Consider the following 13,840-nt stretch of genomic DNA (forward strand, 5'->3'; position numbering starts at 1 on the left):
TTGTTATACAGATGAGGAAACTGAGATTTACAGATTCCAAGACATTTGCCCCATATCACTTGAATAGACATGGTGGAGCTAAAATTCAAATTCAGGGTTATTTCAATCCAGAAATCATGCTTTTTCTATTAAGTTAACAGATGAGTCATTCAAATGAGTCAAATGTCAGCAGTTTCATATGGTCCAACCTGACATGTGGGTCATTGAGTGTTTTTAATACTGGCGTTTTTAAAGATTAAAAATGGTAAACGAACTGAAAACATTATATCATATTTTAATCTTTTAAAGTTCAGTGTACATGTGTGTGTATTTATTTATCTACATTTACATATACTTAGTAATTACTAAAGCTACTTAAATATTTTAAACTATAAGCTATTTAAAGATTTAAAAATTCAGGAAGATACACTTCTATGTTTAAAGATAAAAAAAGTCCACTTAGAGAATGTCTTTTATAAAACCACAACCTATGATGCAATATGTATAGTAAGAAAAAATAAATGGAGTATATGGGTTTGAATTATGAATTCATCCTTCATTAACCATGTGAACTTTGGCAAATCTATGCTAACTTTGCTGTACTCAGTTTCCTTATCTGTAAAATAAGGGAACAATTACTACAAAATAAAGTCTACTTCATAGGCTATAGTGGGAATTAATTATGATTATGTGTCTTAGTTTTCTCTCACAATTACCTCTCAGTATTAGGAAGTCTTATCTGTACAAAAGATTTTTCCTTTTTTTAGGAAAAAATAATTTTATTAGGAAGGTATAATTTAATAAGTTTTGAAAAATTGCATGTTAATTAATCAGTTTGTTTTATTAGTCAAGATAGCTTTTGCTTTGCTTTAGTGGCAAGCACAAATTCTTGATATTTTTTTCTTTCATGAAAGGTAGTCATGGGAGGTTGGCAAGAGCTGGGGGAGTGAGTCTTTATCACACACAGTCACTCAGGATATGGAAGCAGAGAAACAGCCAGAACAGCAGGGTCTTACAGCGATTAGTGCCTCAGTCAAGAAGTGACATAAATCATTTCTACTCACCTATCCACAGGCAGGTAGGAAAAGTAGGTTTCCATATGCCCAGAAGGAGAGAAGAGCCCATATTTGTGACCCTAGTGATATCTGTGCAGGTGCTATAGACTCAGCTGATTTCTACTAGCCCTGCCTTCAAATATCCTTTGCTTTCAGAAACAGATTCATTTTTCAGGAAAAAAATTAATATAGGTATATTTTGATGACTCATCAACGTAACTTACTTTTCCTTTTTCTTTTAATACATACCTGAAATGCTGTACTTCTTGGTAACAAAGACTTTGTAGCCCAAAAAGAAAGATATTCTCTGATAAGATTGCTTTGGCACTGTGTGGACCTTTTTCTCTGCTTGCAAAATCAATCTTGAATATTTTAAGATATCTTATAAAGGAAACAAAAGCAAACAAAACCCTTCTCCTTATACTTCTTTGTCCTACATGAGTGTCAATGTAGAAATTGCTCTTCTGTGGATACAGTTACAGAAATAGTTACATTGATTGTCTTGTCATAGTTACTTAAAATCTTGCATCTTTCGGAATTTTCCTGTGCTATTGTACAGTTGCTTCTGGGTCTCCAAGTCTTTGCTAACATGTTTTCCTCAGGTTCCACTGCCTTCACAGCTGATGAGATGTGGGAACTTTCATCCTTAAAGACCACATTCACTTTCAGGACAACTCTTCCTGCATGTCCCCTCCCAACCCAACTTTCAGCCCTTCTTTCCCTAGAGTCCTTAGTATGTAAAACCACCTACTCAATTCTAAAGAGAAATAGAGGGGCTCTGAATAGCAGGTTCCCACTTGGAAAGTTCCCTGGGAACAGAGACTGTGTCCTCTGTAAATTTCCTGTGTTCATTGTGTCAATAGCAGTATTCTCCATGTTTTGTGCTCATTTTTACTGAACTGGAATGTCACATCAGATTGCTGTATATTTCTCCATATTGGAAAGCAAGTTATCTACCTGTTTCTGTACTTCTTATGTGTTAGAATCTAACCATTAAATTTTCTTTTTATTTACTTCCTATTTTCCTTTCCACAGATGTTAAACAACAAGGTACATTTTATGGCCATGATATTATGTTCCATAACTAAGTTTAACCTCACTAGATGTTTATAGCTTAAGACAATAATTTCACCTGGTATTCTCTAAATGGGCAAGTTGGCTAATGACTAATCTTGGCTGATGCATGTTTTACTTAATATTCTGCATATTTACATTTTAAGACTGGCTATTTCTAAGTCAAAATAAAGTAGATTTCAAATCATTACATTATTGAAGGTGAGTGTTTATCTGTCTCAGGAAGCCTCTTTCCTAGTTGTTAATACATTCAATTATGTTTTTTCTATTAATTCCCTCATATTTGAGGACAAATAATTTAATTGATTTTAATTGTTTAAAGTAATTATTATGTATGATATTAGCTATAAGTTTTGTGGATGCTGTTTATTGAACAGAGGAAGATCTCCTCTATTCTGTGTTTGCTGAAGTTCTTGTGTGTATTAGATTTTGCCAAATTTTTCTTCTGCATCAATTGATATGATTATGTGTATATATATATGGATATAGATAGGGATATAGATATCAATTTTTTTTTGATACACTGGATTGCCATGATTCGTTTTCAAAAGGTAAACTAGCCTTGCATTCCTGGGATAGATGATAGACATCACTTGGTGTCAAATTATTTTATGCATTGCTGGATTCAACATGGATATATTTTGTTGTGGATTTTTACACCTAAATTCATGAAAGATACTGGTTTGTAGTTTTCTTCTCATCCCTCTCTCTCTCTCTCATGCCCCCCCTCTCTCTCCTGTCTTTGTCTTGTTTTAGTATCAGAGTAATATTAACTTTGTGAAATGCACTAAGAAAGTATTTCCTCTTCCTCTGTTTTCTGAAAGAGATTGTGTAATATTGATATGAATTCTTCTTCACAGGTTTGGTAGAACTCTCCAGTGAAACCCTGTGGGTCTGCAGAAATCTCTTTTGAGTGTTTTTAAGTTATAAATTCAAATAACTCAGTGGTTATAGAATTATTCAAATTGTTTCATCTTGGTTGAATTTTGATAGTTTCTGTTTTTTTTTAAAAATAAGTCCATTTCTTAAGTTGTCAACTTTATGACCATGTAGGAGTTTACAATGTTCCCTTATCATCCTTTTAATGGTTGCAACATTTGCAGTGATATCCTGTCTCATTCCTGAAATTTCTGCTTTGTGTCTTCTCTCAATTCATCTTTATTGATCTTTTTAATCTATTTTACTGATGTTTTGAAGAAAGGACTTTTCCTTTCATTGAGTTTATTGTTTTCAATTCCATTTGTTTCTGTTTTTATCTTTAAAATTTTCCTCCTGTGTTTGCTTTGTATTTATTTTGATTTTCTAATTTCTTGTGGTAAGAACTTAGATTATTGATTTGTAAACATTCTTTGGTCTGCATTTCCTTCTCTGCACTACTTTAGCCACATTTTGCATACTTTCATAAGTTTTATTTTCATTCCATCTATATAATTTTTTTTGAGAAACTTCCTCTTTGATTTATGGATTATGAAGAAGGGTCTTGCTTAATGTCCAATTGTTTGGAGACTTTTCCTGTTACATTTCTGTTATTGATTTCCAGTGTGATTTCAGTATGGTCAGAGAACATCCTCTATATGATTTAAATTATTTAAACATTTTAAATTAAAAAAAATTTCACCAAAACATTGTGGTGAATGTTCAATGGACCAAATATTTTGTGATGGGCTCCTGGTAAACCCATTTTACATATGCCATGAAGGGAGATATCACATTTGTTATACTGGACACACCAACCTACCTTCCGTAGAAAGTTACTCTCTGTCTTCTAAGAGTCTTTACTCTGTGAACATACCTGAATGGGTAATCCAGAACACAATCTGTAAAAATGGTTCTGTTCCAGAGATGTACAGAAACTGAGAGGCCCACAGAGAATTGTCTTCCTGCAAAACCATTTAGTGACCTCTTACTCCAAATTCTATTTTATATTCATATAAAATTCCAACAAATTAAAATTATTTTACCCATCACTGTCATCTGTATAATACTGAGCTCTGCTCCTATTCATTCAAGTTTACCACTCTGCCTCTAAGGAAAAGTTTGTAACTTTCCTAACCAAACCGTTACAGAGTTCTTGTTAAATACTTACATATTATTTTTTGTTGCTAGTGTTATGTGATTTCTCCCACTCCAATACTTTTAATTGGTTATTGCTGATATACATAAAATTAAGTAATTTGATTATTTAGTATGCCATTCAACACTAACCATTACTCTCAACTCTTATTTCCTCTAGATTCTTGTTTTAATAATTTCAGTTAATTGTCAATGATTTCTAGGTTGCCATCATAATAATCAGATGAAATAACATTGTATCTTCATTGCTAAAATATAGATTATTTGTACTGGTCCATTGTTTATAACTTTTAGATCAAAATCAGTTAGTGCCATAGTGGGAATCTGTCTTTTTCTGACTTTGGTGGGAATGGATTTGGAGTTTCAATCCAAGTATGATGTTGGCTATAGATTTCAGATCAATAACCTCTCTATGGAGAGAACCAGTGGGTGGATCATTGAAAGTGTGAGTTCATTGTCCCAATCAGCCAAGGCAGGACTACATCCTGAAAGTGGAGTTCCCCCTCAGCTTCTGTGTCTTTAAGCTGGGCTCCTCTCTTACAGGAAGAAATGAGAAAGAAGTGAGAGTGAGGAAGGGGTTCTCTCTAACTCTGGGTCCGCTGACTTCTGCTTGCAATGGTTTCCGGCCCTGCTCAGCACTCCTTATTGTGAGACACGGGGTCTTGCTTGCCTGGGAGCCAAGCCAATGATCCGGACAGAGAGGTGAATGCAGTGTAAAGGTCCAGCATGGACATTCTTCAGAGAAATTTTACCTCCAATCCAGCCCGTCTCTGCAAGGAACTTAGATCCAAAATTTACCTGTGATTAAATGGAATCAATACTTTAGTTTTGAATTGCTGACCTTCTGTTTGGAATCCATGGTAGCCATTTCAAGCCCTGGAGTCAGTGAATGACTGTCTTTTCTCTAACGGGCTGTCTCGCTGGCCTCCTCCAATTCCAGTATCCCAAGCAGTGGGCAGACCCAGGCAGGGCAGTTCTGTGTTGAGAAGGGACCATGTCTCCAGCAGCAGACTTCCAATGAAGAATCTTAGACATAAACGGGGATATGGGTGCTTCACAGCCCACACAGACCTGATGCTTACTATGCTGTTAGTGACTGCCATGGGGAGACATTTCTCATGGCATCAGTGGTGGTGGGAGTGGAGCTGGGTACACTGGCTTCCTGTTATGATCACTCTTTCATTCTCATGATGTGGAAATAACTCTCGCTGAAGGGAGATGCAATCTGTTAGCACAGGCTAGGCATCATGTTAGTCAAAAGGCAGCAAGGCTTCTTTACGCTTCTGCAGAGACCAGGCTTTCAAATTCTTCCAGAAAGAGGACATCAACGCCAACATATATCCTTTAACCTATTTACGGAAATTGTTGGAATTCTTCACCTTCCCACTGGTGATGTGGTAGCCTGAGAGATCTTCCTTTTAAGACATGAGAAATCTCTCTTTTTGAAAGAAAGCCCTTTGCTAGGTCCTAAGGATCACAGGAGACCCTCCGTACAAGATCTGATCCTGATCTGGGCCCTGATGCAGCTACTTGGATAAATCTGAAAAAACATTTCTCCAGCGCTGGGTAGCCTGCCACAGGCATTCAGCCTGTCCCATGAATGTCAGGGTGAGCTCACTAGGCCTCCCCTCCGAATATGCTGGAAGCTCCTTCTCTCTTTTTCCCTTTCACTGACTCTTCATGGGTCTTCTGCTTAAGGGAGCTTATATTGGCTTTTACCTGGAATAAGGAATAGGCCTTCTGGTGCTGAACATATATACCTAGATTCAGCTCTGAGAATAGTTGCTTGAAAAAAAAAATCACCACCAATAATACAGATCACCTCAAAGCTATTGCTTTCTATAGAATTGCCTGTTTTAATTTAGTTCTTTAAGCTCATTTAAATAGTAAATAATTAAAACCAATGGAATGGGAAAACTTATTTCTTCCATATTTCTATCTATAATTTTATTCTCATTGTCATATATTGTTTTAAATATCTAGTTGCATTTTTATTTATTTATTTTTATTGTTCTTTGAGAAAAGAGTTGAAAGTCCACTCAAATAGTTTGAAGTGAAAATAGTCAACCAGTCAGAATACATTCTTGAATAAAATCACATTGTTACATGGGAAAATTCCTGCTTCTTTCAACAATTTGATTCTAAGAATTTCAGTCAAAGCGGTGAGAATATTGAATCCATACTAGAAGATACAGATGTATTGCCATGAATATGTGTGCATGTGTTGTGTGTGTCTGTTTATTTCTTCTTTTTTTTTTGGAGTTAAGATCATTTCTGGTGTCCTAATACAGGTTGTTCTGGTTTTAAAGCCCAGGGTAAGGTTAAATGATTGCTTCAAGGATTCTCACTCTTAGTTAGCTAAGACAGTAGATCTGATAATTGTCAAATAAACACAAAAGCAAATCGATGTCAGTTGTGAGGGAGGTCTGTGGTCCTGCTCTGCAGGGCTCTGTCTTCAGAAAGATTTTATCACTGGCACAGTTGAAACCAGTAGAATGAAGGTACAGATGCAACAAATGACAGAATGGGAAAGATAGGCATGTTTTAGTGAACAGTGTGACAAGGTGAATCCAGCTTTAACAGAAAGCTCAGATAACTTTGAAAGTGTCTTTCAAGTCAGACTCTTTGAACCCAAATTTATGAAGATGCAACTTTTATTTCCATTTAACTTTAAAGTGATTCTCACTCTCTCTTTGCATAGTTTTCTTCCAAGTGAATATGATTGTTATGAACACAGATTGGTCTCATTGTCTAAGTCATTGACATATGGATCATTGTGCATTTTAAGATCAATATGTTCTAAAGTTCAAATTCTTCACTTACTGATGCGCACAAGTGTTTTAATACAAAAATAACTTTAGTAGTCTGCTCATCATCGTGATCCCAATTAGTAAACTAAAAGCCTATCATTTCAAGCCATCTGCAGCACCGGGTAAATATCACTTTCACAACATCTACAGCCGTCAGAGGTCCTTTTTGTAAAACCATTCAGTGGCCTTTTATTGTTTCCACTCCCCCCAAAAAATGCATAAAATGAAGAACTCTGCTCCAATTATCTCTACCACCAAATGCTATGAATGTTGGAACATACAAAGAAAAGTTGACTGTTTATTATTTTGGCAGCCTTCCATCTACCATTTGCTAAATAAAGGTTAACAAATTAATGAATCAGGCTGAGAACATGGAGACCATTAATTTCAGCATTTTTAGAGATAGCGCCATATTCTATTAAGAAGAGAATAATTTGCACTTGAGGCTTTTTGATGACATTTACATGAAGACTCACCAACTGTTGTTTCCCAAAGTAAGAGAGATTCCTCTATCTGGATAGCCAGATTCTATGGACATAGTCAGACACCTCAACTCTTTAACACTCTGGAAAACCCAAAAATCTTGATCGTCATAGAAATGGGCTTTGTGAGAAGCGTTGAAAGCTTCAGTTTCAGTTGGCTTCCAGCCGTAGTCCTATTGTTTTGAGGAATAACCTTAACCTTTTTGAAACTCATTTTCTAAATTTGTAAAATGAAGCTATTTGTCACACATAATTCTAAGTTGCTGTTCAGTATTTAAATTTTGTGGTTCCAAATGGAATTAAATCAAAATGTAAGTAAACATGACTTTGATTTTCACTAGAGATTATGAAAAACTGAGATATAAAAGGCTACTTTGGTTTACAAGTTTAATGAAATCCTACTATTGGTTGTAGAATGTCATTAAATTCAAGTCCTGCTGGGCTCATCCTCCAGAAGTTCTGAAAAAGAGAGTGAGGGATAAAGATGGGTCAAGGGCAAAGAAATACAAAATGGGAAAAGGACAAGATGTCCCAGAAGTAGTAGATCACTCAAATGTTGGCAGAGATTGGAAAAGTAGTAGAGTTGATTGCAAAAGTGATGAAAAAGAAGCAGTAAACCAGCAAGTGTGGTGGCACAGTCACAGGAATGGTATGTATAACCACTTTCTGGATTGCAGTGTGAATTCCTAAGTGATCTTCTTCCATGGTCTGTCAACTTTAGCACAGCTCTACACTGCTGCCATTTATTATTTTGAAACCCACAGTCATGTGATGAATCATGACTTTCCTAGTCTTCCTCTTCAATAATGTAGATATTTGACTGACTCCCCTTAGTCCAGTGGATACATTATTACATCTGTAGCCCACTCTGCACCTCTGTCCACTCTGCCCTGCTCTGTGCTCTGCCATATACTCTCCAGCTACCATGATGGAAGCTGCTAGCCCATCATTGTCTCCCTGCTATGCCTCACAGGCTGTTCTTTCTGATGAGAATACTGGTGTTCCTTTTCCATATTAATCAACATTTACTTATTCTTCAAGGCCTCATTCAAATACTGCTTCTCCCATGAAATGTTTAATGTCTATCCCAGTTTATTTTCTTGCTTCTTCCTCTGTGTTCCCAGTGTACATTTTTACATTCCGTTTTTTTAAGCACGTATCATGCCATAAGCATTTGTGTACTAGACCATGATAACTGCCTATGATATCCCTTGCACTGTTTTATCAGATTTTGAGTTATTACATTTTGAAAAACAGAAAGAGATACATAATTTAAAGGTTGTTATGTACACACGTATGTGTTTATATATGTCTGTGTGTATGCATGCATACACAAATTTGTAAATAAAAATTTCTTGAATGTTGTCATGGATGGTACAGAAGAGACCAATGTGTGTTGTGTTCTGTTTACTCTGTTAAAAATATACACAAAGTATTCATGTACTTAGGAACACAAGGAACATCAGTGCTATTTAGGAAACATAGTCTAATAAATTTCTAATCTATCTTCTACTCTATATTCTAAATTTTATCTTTTGATTGAATTGGAAATAGGAAAGCCATAATTTTGGACCACATAAGCTTAGCCTCCCATGGAAGAGCCTTTCTGAGCTAACTTGAATGAAATGCCTTTAGGTTTCATCTTGAATTGCTCAAAAAGCAGTCTAGCAAAATTATCTTTGGTGTGGTTGCTAAAAAAAATATCATTAATGACATTATCTTAGTACGCTTCATGTGAATTCCAATGTGAGACATTCCAGCCTTTAGTGGCAGAAAATTTTGTGCTTCCGATGAACTAACGTGTGACCTTTTTGCTGAAATGAAAACTATGCCAATTGTCAGATTTTCCTTTTTCCTTTGGTTGAAAGAAAAATGAAAGTGAATTTATAGTAAATCCTATGAACTCTTAGAAATGCAGTATTTTCTTCTTTTTTTCCCTCTGTCATGAACCTGCATGCATCTGATATTTAAGACCTGCTGTGTAACTTTTCAAAATAATTTTAAAAATATGTATTTATAATGATTTTCATGGAAAAGTCAGATGTCTTACTTCTGAAACTGTTATACTTTAGTGATATGAATTCCCCATCAGAGATACTTTATTCAACTTCCTTAACCACTTTAAATTATAAGGGTATTAGTACATGTAAGGTATTTCAACCAGAAATGTAGCCTGGTGAAAAATGGCTGTCTTGGGAGCCTGGAAGCAGACACAGAGAAATCCAGAAGGAAGCAGAGATGTCTCAGCCTTGGGAACTGACTCCAGTCCAGGAACTGAGGATGAAGAAGAACAATGTAGTGGGCAAAGTGGTTCATTGGGCACAGGCTTTATAACAAAGCCTGGAGGGAAGGCAGAGGAGGGAGCAGGTGAGGAGGGGAGGCTGGGCTTACAGAACTCCCTGAAAATGCAGAGCCAGCCCAGAGTGCACTCAGCCAAGTGCACATTTATTTTATTTTACTTTTTATTTATTTTATTTTAAATTAATTTTTATTGGAGTATAGTTGCCTTACAATGTTGTGTTAGTTTCTGCTGTACAGCAAAGTGAATCAGCTATGTGTACACATATATTCCCCCCTTTTTGGATTTCTTTCTCATTTAAGTCACTACAGAGCAGAGTAGAGTTCCCTGTGCTATACAGTAGGTTCTCATTAGTTATCTATTCTATACATAGTAGTGTATGTATGTCAATCCCAATCTCCCTATTCACCCCACCACCACCCTTTCCCCCTTGGTGTCCATATGTTTGTTCTCTATGTCTGTGTCTCTATTTCTGTTTTGCAAATAGGATCATCTATACTATTTTTCTAGATTCCACATATATATGTTAATATATGATATTCATTTTTCTCTTTCTGACTTAACTTCACTCTGTATGACAGACTCTGGGTCCATACACATCTCTACAAATGACCCAATTTCATTCCTTTTTATGGCTGCATAATATTCCATTGTATATATGTACCACATCTTCTTTATCCACTCCTCTGCTGATGGACATTTAGGTTGCTTCCATCAAGTTCACTTTATTTTAAACAGATGCCTATTCCAGGCCTGAAGATGGAAACTCACTACTAAGTAACTTTTTTTTGTTTTTTTTTTTTTGGTTTCAATGACAAACATTTATTTCTCATAGTTCTGGAGGCTGAGAAGTTCAAGATCGTCATGGATGTGCTAGACAGTCTTTCATTTCCTTTTGATCTCTTTTTATATGTAATCTTGCCCAAACATGCCTGCCCCACCACCTTATTTAAAGCAGCATCTTCACTCTCTGTGCCCTGATCCTACCTTACAATCCTACTTTGCACGGTGTTGCATAATATGCTATATTATATTCTACTTATTGTCTGCTTCCTAGAATGAAAGCTTCAAGAGGGTGAGGACTTTATTTTTTGCTATTGTCTCCTCAGAGGCAAGGAAAGAGCCTGACATGAAATAATCACTCTATAGCTATTTGTTGTGTGGATTAATAATGGAAAGGGACCTAGATTATCTTACCGATCTCAAAGGACATTAGTGATGCTCAATTCAGAGAGGGGAGAGATTATAAAAAATAATAATATGGTAGATGGCCTGCTAAGACTCATTTCCTAAGAGAGCCAGATATTAATCCCACACAAACACAGAGATCTGACCTCTCAATGATTTTTCCTGGAGTCTCGTGATCTGAGGGAAGCCAAAGTGTGGGACCAATGTTTACCTTGCTTTTCCCACTAGTTTATACAAAGTGAATCTTAAGAAATGCTGTGTCATACAAAATAGACTGACAGCTTGACTGAGAAAACTCTTTCCTGTAGACACATGGGGGTCTTGTGCTCACACTGGGCCGTGATAAGGGCTGTGGGATTCATAATGTGCTATTTAAAGCCCAGCCCTGCCCTGGCATTCCCAGCAGCCAGTTGGTTTTTGATGATTTCCCCCTGCATACTCTACAAGCCCGTCTAGCTTGACTGCTTGAACAGAGATGCACAAAACCCCACTGAACATTCTGCCCTGAGCTCCACAGAAGCCACAATTCCTGACCCCGATCTTGGTGGCTCCATCCAGACAGAGCCAGTGTGCCCATGTAAGGACCCTGGGGTGTCTGTTGCAACATGGAAGCCTGCTTTCATTCTCTCTGCCTTGACATCAAGGCTATCGTGATGATGTTGTAAGGAGGCCGGTGAGCCCTTTTGAGCTTCTGAACCTGTGATGCTCTCAGGTCTGAGTGCTGCAGATGGCTTTGGTTTGCTGGTGAGAGGTGGCTGGAGGCCTGCTATGAGGAGATGGGGAAAAGAGACAGAGTAAAATGAGACTCAGTGTAGTTTTACAAGTTACGTTAATGCTCACACATCTTTGCACCATCATTCTGCTGATATTCTTTCCCAAAGAAATGGTATAAAGGAAGGAAAAGAATAGAATGTGAAAGAAGATGCTCACACTAGGAATTTGTCTCTTAGCTGTGACTGAAGCCAGGAGAGCTGAGAACTGGGACTAGCTGATAAGTACTCCCCTTTCTCAAAGTGAGGTCCCAGGCCTCCTTAGGCAGGACTGGAAAAGGCATGGAAGAAGCTTGACCCTCAGCTCAAAACCTGCCTGGAGGACTGTTGGGATTTAACAGAGGATTTAACAGGAGAAGGGCTGTGGGTTCCAGCCTCCCAGGTGAGGGAGGGGAGGTGTGGCTTGGCAAACACCTACGGTATCTGAAAAGAAAAGTCTCCAGAGAGAGAAGAAAAGAGAGAGAGAAATAGAAGCAGCCCGTGGCGGCTGACATGGGCTGAATATGAGAGGTAGCTGTCCTCCTACCAGCAGTGTTTTCAGGCCCATAGGGGACTAGGGTTGTCAGACAAAATATAGCTCATCCACATAGGTCTGAATTTCCCACCGAATATTTGGGACATATTTAGGTTAAAAATGATCTGTTTATCTGAAATCCATATTTAACTGGGTATCTTCTATTTTAGTGATAGAGAATTTTTGCTGTGGTCAGTTCAAGAGAGCTTCCTGCAAGGGTCAAGGATATGTCAGTAGCCCAGAGACTGGGGGCCAAAGAGCAGCTCAAGCTCTAAGGTTGGGGCAGTGCACCATTCACTGAAGGACAGGCACATCCAGAGTATAAAACTGCAGCTGAAAAGATGAATTAGGGAATCTCAGGTATGCTGGCTAGGGTCTGTGTGCTAAAGGGCTAAAGGACTTCAAGAGGATGCCCAGGGCAAAGGCCAGCTTCTCCTGCAAAGTCAGGCCTGTTCTGGCCCTTCTCCTCCCTCCCTGACTCTGCCATGGAGGGTTCGGAACATTCTGGTTTGGGGGGGAAGGAGAGTTAGAGCAAAAGGTGGGGAGAGAGAGAAAAAGCCAATCGTGTCCCCTCTCCCCACCGCACCAGGTTCAAGGTTGAACCTGAACCCAGGAGGGCAGGTGGGGAGTGATGACACCAGGTGTGATTTGTCCAAGCAGAGAAGGAAGCTCCCCATAAAGGATGAAGGAAAAAGCACATCCTACAATGAGCATACACGCAAGGCTCTTCCCACAATAGGGTAAACAAGCTGGGCAGAGTGGAGTTGGTGGATGAATTACGGTGCAGACATTTCAGAGAATATCATGACATCATAAGAAGTTCCTATATTTTTTCATTCAAGAGGTATTTATTGAGCTAATTATTAGATAAGTGAAAAGCAAAACTACAATGAGGTAACATCTCACACCGGTTAGAATGGACATCATCAGAAAATCTACAAACAACAAATGCTGGAGAGGGTGTGATGAAAAGGGAACCCTCTTGCACTGTTTGTGGCAATGTAAATTGATATAGCTACTAAGGAGAACAGTATGGAGGTTCCTTAAAAAACTAAAAATAGACCTACCATATGACCCAGCAATCCCACTACTGGGCATCTACCCAGAGATAACCATAATTCCAAAAGATATATGCACTCCAATGTTCATTGCAGCACTATTTACAATAGCCAGGTCATGGAAGCAACCTAAATGCTCATCAAAAGACGAATGGATAAAGAAGATGTGGTACATATATACAATGGACTATTACTCAGGCATTAAAAAGAATTAAACTGGGTCATTTGTGGAGACGTGGATGGATGTAGAGTCTGTCATACTGAGTGAAGTAAGTCAGAAAGAGAAAAACAAATATCGTATAGTAACACATATATGTGGAACCTAGAAAAATGGTACATTTGAACCTGTTTGCAGGGCCGATATAAGAGACAGAGATGTAGAGAACAAACGTATGGACACCAAGTGGGAAAGTGTCAGGGGGTTTGGCTGTGTGATAAATTGGGAGATTGGGATTGACATATATATACTAATATGTATAAAATGGATAACTATTAAGAACCTGCTGTAAAAGAAATAAAATAAATTTCAAAAATTCAA

Source organism: Phocoena phocoena, chromosome 9 (assembly GCF_963924675.1).
Source record: "Phocoena phocoena chromosome 9, mPhoPho1.1, whole genome shotgun sequence".
Classification (NCBI taxonomy): Eukaryota; Metazoa; Chordata; class Mammalia; order Artiodactyla; family Phocoenidae; genus Phocoena; species Phocoena phocoena.